The sequence below is a fragment of the Ipomoea nil genome, unplaced genomic scaffold (genome assembly GCF_001879475.1).
Source record: "Ipomoea nil cultivar Tokyo-kokei standard unplaced genomic scaffold, Asagao_1.1 scaffold1353, whole genome shotgun sequence".
Lineage (NCBI taxonomy): Eukaryota > Viridiplantae > Streptophyta > Magnoliopsida > Solanales > Convolvulaceae > Ipomoea > Ipomoea nil.
In genome coordinates this window covers 379,607-386,604 of record NW_017617781.1, presented here as the reverse complement: position 1 = coordinate 386,604, position 6,998 = coordinate 379,607, and the positions used below count along the sequence as shown (strand labels likewise).

Here is a 6,998-nt window from a genome sequence, read left to right as displayed (position 1 = left end):
ATGGTTGATATAAAAGATGGGAATAGAGTAGGAGGAAAACAAGTTGCAGTTTGAGAAAGCAAACCTTAAATCTGTTGATCACAACCTTAAATCTGTTGAGATATAGCCACATAAAAGCAGTGGGAGTGCAGAACAAAGTCCTTATCTGCAGAGCACCTCTTCCTTCTCATGTAATTAATTTTTATTTGTTTTTAATTTTTTGCTTCATGGTAGTCATTGGATATGGTAGATTTTCTTGCCAGGACTTGTCAACTTCAACACTCATCCTTGTACATAATTGAGGAAGCTTGTAGTATTTGATCCTTCTGTTGACTGTTTGAGTAATAGAAATTGATGTAATTAGTTTTTAACATTTTGCAGATGGTTGAACTAGGAAGACTGAGGAGGAGGATAATAAAGTGAGAGCTGCTGTGGAAGTTTTTGGTGAGAGTAATTGGCAGGTTGTTGCTGCTTCCCTTGAAGGACGGACAGTTACCCAGTGCTCCAATAGGTCAGTTATCTTTTTTAATGGTTAGAGTTTGTCATGGCATGTTTATTATTGAGGTTGAGGTGATCAAACTATTCTATGTGATATTGGCACTAGGAAATCTTAGTTTTTTACAAAATTATATTGCTTAATTTGTTCTGAGGTAACTGCCACATTAAGGTTATGATTGATACTTTTTAACAAGTCAATCTCTACCTTAACTCTAAGCATATCTTGGCCTTGTGAAATTCAGAGTCCCATAATCTGAGTTAAGGAACTTTCCAATTGGCATACATACTTGTCTCAAAGTCTCAATATTCAAAAGATTAGCACTCAACATGGAAAGTCTTACCCAAACTAGGGCAAATTGGTATACATACTTATTTGTGTTGTTACTTGATTATTTTTAAGCGATATGAATTTATTTTTCTTGTCACTTGACTGTTTTGTAGCATTGGTGTATAAATAAACAATGGACAAAGAATGGATGTCAAAAGATAGATTATGTTATGAATATGAGGTTGGAGTAGAATCTTTTTTACAATTTGCTAAAAAAAATGCCGTTGATCCTAATTCAATATCATGCCCATGTGCAATATGTGGCAACCTAAGGAAGCAACCTCTTGATACTATAAGGGCACACTTGTACCGTAATGGAATGGATGGAACGTATGTGTCATGGATATGGCACGGGGAGAAGGCTACGTTAAACAACTCAATAGATGATGGCGGTCTAATTAGGGGAGAAGAGCATAAGCTTGTTGATGAAAACCCTATAGATATGGTAAATGCTGCTTATGAGGCATATTCAATTAGAATATATATATAAAGTTGAGAAGTTTATACTTTGTGGTAAAATACTATAATTGTAATTTGAATATATTTGTATATTTTATTTTATCAAAATTAATAAAACCGATCAGTAGTGCCCTCAATTTTAAGTAACAAATATGCCCTTTTATAGAGTGTACATAATTCCTGTAAACATTCACTTGAAAGTCTCTTTTGATTAGGTAAATTAAAGAATTTAATTCAATTCAGAGTTGATCATGTTTGGTAAAATAGGTAGCTTTTTAATTTATTTTGACTTATTTGATTTGGTTAAATAACTAATATAAGTGTTTGATTAATTAGCTTTTTTGTAACAACTTATTGTTTCAAAATACGTATTAAAACAGGTAGGATTCTTCTTAGTCTAGCATTTATGTATTCAGGTTGTTCCCAACCGTATAACAATTAAGATTTAGTGTAATATTACCAATTAATGAGTTCAGTTAAGAAATCAAAAAAGATGAAGTGTTCCCCCTTTTCCTCATTTCTGTTTTTATCATGTCTGTTTTCACCTTTCAAGCATGAAGCATCATCTTTGTCTTAGAAATATAATGTATGGTGCTATGGCAGAAATATAATGTCAAGTTTTGATCATGTTTGTCTTAGAAACTAAGCGAGCAGCAAAAGGTACGAAGAAAGCAAAACCTTTATCCACATAGGCTTGCTCGTAAAGGATATGCGCGTCTTGCTAGTGAAATTGTAAGTATTTATCTCTATTCACTTTCACTAATAACTTAAACTCTTTTTAACCCTTAGTTTGACATTGATAAATCTTCTTGGCTGTAGTCAACAGAATTGTGTGATGATGACGAAGTGAATAGAGCTATACTTTGGAAGAAAGGGAGAACTAGTAAGCAAGGAGAAATAGAAGGAGATGTTTTGAAGAAAAAATTTACAAAGATTGTAAGCAAAACCTTTAATTTACTGGTACTATCCTCTTTATGTATTTCGAAAGATTGTGGTTATCATGGTCATTTGTCATGAATTACAGGATGAATATATTCAGCAAAAGCAAGATGGTTTGTTGCAACTTCAAGGACCAAATGAGGACATCCTGACACAGGCTCTTGAATCTAAGGAGAATGGAGGTCGGGTGAGGGCTATAGGTGGACATGTCAATCCCTCAACATATTTCAGATTGGGTAAAGGGATGCTTCCTAACCATGAGAAAAATGTCCTTCTAAGACGACAAGCAACAGTAGAAGACAGAGTTGCAAAGTTAGAAAATTTGGTCCTTCAAAATGTTGCCTTTAAATCATCTCCGATTGAAGAAAAAGGGAGTTGTACTGCAAAGGATGCAAAGGGTGCGATGAAGCTGAGTGAAGAAGAAATTGGTTTTATGAAACAAAAATTGGATTTCGAAGATGATGATGATGAGCTGCAGTTTATTGACAAAGAAGATGTCTTGGAGGTAAATATTCACTCTTTACTGAAGTTTACATTTTACTTAGTTTCTTAGGCAAAAATTACTGTCTACGTATTGGTGCCTCTGTCAAATGTTTTGCAGATTTGCTTCATCCTCTCAATTTTCAAATGTTTTGCATTTTTCATATAAACTGTAGGAGATGTTAATTTGTGTATGCATAAAATTCACATGCCTTTGTTAGTATATTTATTTATTTAGCTAATATGTGTATATTTTGCAAATTAGAAACAATGTAAGAAGAAACCGAGCAAGGAAGTCAAAAAGCTTGAGTTGAACTCCTCAAGTATGCCTAAGTCATAATGGCTACTATACTGTTATTACAAGCGTGCACTTGGGAATGGAGAGAGTTTAAAAATAGTGCTAGATGAAAATGTCTTCGGGGAAGAATGTACTCTATATGTGCACGACGAAGATGTAACTCCGTTTTGTCAATTGATGCCAATATCGTACACATGTATTGCTGTGTACATATGGTATGATTTAATATATATTTCGAGTCAATTATATATACTTATCACTTCTATGCTTTGTTATTCTAATTCAGTTTCCATTCCAATGTTAGGTATTTGTATAAAAAGATGATGGAAGAGAACAAGCTTGAAAAATTCAGATTTATGCAGCCATGTCATGTAGGTCATGTGCCAACGACAAGAACAGAAAAAATTTCCTAGACAAACAGTTGGAAAGTAGGGCACGAGCTTTAGCAGACAGACTGATTGACAATCCAAGTAGTGCATCACTTTTGGTGCCATGTAATGTAGGGTAAGAATGGTTACAATTATAATTTCCATTGCATATTATTTTCTATTGATGTAATATAATTTTGTGTTTCTGTATAGTTTCCATTGGATTCTGACAGTTATCAACGTCAGTAAGGATATTGTTTATTTGTGGGACCCTCTTAGTCATCGCATTCGCGATGATGATTGGAAACATGTTGTAGAAATGTAAGTTTTTTTTTTGTTATTTCTTTCGATTTATATCAGTATGATTATTACATAATATGAATAATCAACAATATATTTGAAGGGCTATTAAAATGGTTCATGCGGCCTCTGGGAATGGAAAGAAAGGACGAAGTAAAACTGCTTGGGAAATTGTCAAGGTAATTTAATATTTGTAACTAATTACATATAAGTGTTTGTATATGTTAAATTGTAATGCACATGCAAATCTTATTTAACATTTGTAGGCTCCTCGTCAGCCGGATAGTAACCAATGCGGTTTCTATGTCATGGCTTACCTGAAGACTTTAATTGAGAACATGTCGGACATTGATGATAAAGATTCTGTTCAAGCACTGGTAATAATTCCATTTCTAATTCGTGTTTAAAATTATTTTGATTTCAATGTTTCAAAGTGGAAATATGATGCATTTGAGATTCTTGTTGCCAGTATAATTTTGAGTACTCCATTTATTGTTGATGTTTATTGAATGAATGCTTTTTAGTTTTTAATTTGATCCTTTTATTCACAAAGTTTAAAGTGGAGAGATTAGAGAAAATACAAAAGCTCTTGCCTTTAGAACTGCTAAAACTCTATTACCATATAGTGGTTCTTGAAAATTACTCCTAACTTATTTCGAATTTCATTGCAATTACTAATTTATTTACTCACTTTTTACATGTAGTTCCAACAAGTTGAATATGACAAAGCGGTTATTGATCTGGTGCGTTCTGAATGGGCCGATATTGTATAAGTTATATACAGTAGGTATGATTTGATCATTAGAACGTTGTGATCTTTTAGACTTCGTGGAATTGTTTGTTGTAGTACGACTTCGTCGAATTGTTTTTTGTATTATTATGACTTGGATGATATTTGATTCGATGAGAATTGGTCATGGAAGTATTTACACTTGTTATGTTGAACCTTAGCTTGTGCAAAATTATGTAACTACACTTGGCCATGGTGAATGGATAAATTGTTTTTTGGTATATGATTAAAATTTAAGCAGGTTAAAAACCGTTGAGACAACGGTTAAAAATCGTTGTCTATTTTACAATAGAGAACAGTTTGAAACTGTTGTCTTTTCTACGAAAGACAACAGTTTATGGGCGTGACTTTTAACAACAGCAATTTCAACAACACACAATAGACAACAGTTAAAAAACCGTTGTCTATGTGCATCACTTTTAACAACACTGGTTTCAACAACATTGAATAGACAACGGGTCAAAAACCGTTGTCGTTGATAGAAAAGACAACGGTTTATAACCGTTGTCTATGTGTGTGACTTTTAACAACACCGGTTTCAACAACACTTAATAGACAACGGTTCGAAAACCGTTGTCGTTTCAAGAAAAGACAACGGTTTTTAACCGTTGTCTATGTGCGTGACTTTTAACAACACCGGTTTCAACAACACTTAATAGACAACGGTTCGAAAACCGTTGTCGTTTCAAGAAAAGACAACGGTTTTTAACCGTTGTCTATGTGCGTGACTTTTAACAACACCGGTTTCAACAACACTTAATAAACAACGGTTCGAAAACCGTTGTCGTTTCAGGAAAAGACAACGGTTTTTAACCGTTGTCTATGTGCGTGACTTTTAACAACACCGGTTTCAACAACACTTAATAGACAACGGTTAGAAAACCGTTGTCGTTTCTTGAAAAGACAACGGTTTAAAACCGTTGTCTATGTGCGTGACTTTTAACAACACCGGTTTCAACAACACTTAATAGACAACGGTTGAAAAACCGTTGTCGTTTCTAGAAAAGACAACGGTTAAAAACCGTTGTCTATGCGCGTGACCTACAACAACACCGGCTTCAACAACAGAAGTTTTACCCCTACGACAACGGTTTTTAACCGTTGTCTATGTGCATTTTTCTTGTAGTGAAACAAAGTAAGTTTAACTCATACTTTGTATAAACGCCTTAGGTTATCAGATAACTCAACCCTTCTTGTTCACTCAACTCTTCGGGAGATGGGCTACTACGGGTCTTCCTAATAATCAACACAATATATCAGGTTTAGCCAACAATTGTCTAATAATTTTTCTAGAGATTTTCTCTTCCTGGGTAATACCTTTATACTTTTGATAGTTGGTTATAGAAGAAAGGGAGTTTAGAAAGCCATGCAAGAGACACAAAATAAATTTTTTTGGTAGAAACTCTAATGATAAGAACTGATAATTTTATGCAATGAAACTGAGGAGGTTACCTGTAACACCCCACTTTTCTTAACATGATTAACAAACTAAATCTTTTTAAAGATAAACTAAAGCAGCGGTATAAACTTACTAAACATCTTAGAAGAGGTGTCACCGCCACAATCACCCTTCACGGTGATTGCACAAGTTAAGGTTAAACAAACTAAACATAAAAGTCTTACTAACATCCAATAAACTAGGGGATGAGTCCCCGGTGTTCAACACCATCAAAACAAGGGTAGTCAACTACAAACCCAAAAACATTAAAGAGTTTAGACTACAAAAGCTATCTAAGCTATTCTAGTCTATCTCGTGCTCTCTCTTACGAACTGGGCCCACCTGAAAGGGGTTATCAAACAACAAGTAGCAAACAAACCCGTTAGCACGAAGCTAAGTATAATGCCACTCAACCCTATAAAGTAATACAGTATATACTTTTGGAAAACATTTGCTTCACATTCTTAGATCAAACAACTTAATAACTTAAACCATACTTTGACATTAACTTCTAGATGCTTGCAACCTAATTAACATATAGGCATACTTATACAACAATCAACTCTTCACAGTCTCAACAAACTTACAACAAATCTAAAGCTTTCTTGAGTATTCAACAATCTCATGCTTTTTCATATAACCCATTAAGCGATCTCATGCTATCAAATACTCATCATGCAAGGCAAATAACTCATACGCAACCTCGCGCTATCAATCACTATCATGCAATCTCGTGCAATCATATAACTCATAAGCAATCTCATGCTATCAACTACTAATCATGCAATCTCGTGCAAGACATATAATCATGCGATATGATGCTATAGTATAAGTATAGATAGATATACATATACACTCTTTTGTAAAAAGAATACTTTTCCTATGGAGGTTTCTTAGAGTCAAACAGACTCCCTTTGCTCTTATTTTCTTAGAGTCTCAATGACTCACTTTCTTAGAGTCGCAATGACTCGCTTTCTTTACTCGTGGGCGAGGTAGGAACTTCACCGTAGCGTGAATGGACCTATCCGGGCTCGACGTCTAGCCGGCCTAATACTCATCTCGCCCACAGAACCACTCTCTTGATTCTATATATCAAACTCTGTGGAATCAGGTATCGAACT

The 6,998-nt window shown here is 34.4% G+C and overlaps 1 pseudogene; it reads left to right on the top strand.

Annotated features, from left to right (window-relative positions):
* LOC109185719 lies at positions 1-4,422 on the top strand (annotated as a pseudogene).
* The last annotated feature ends 2,576 nt before the right edge of the window (positions 4,423-6,998 follow it).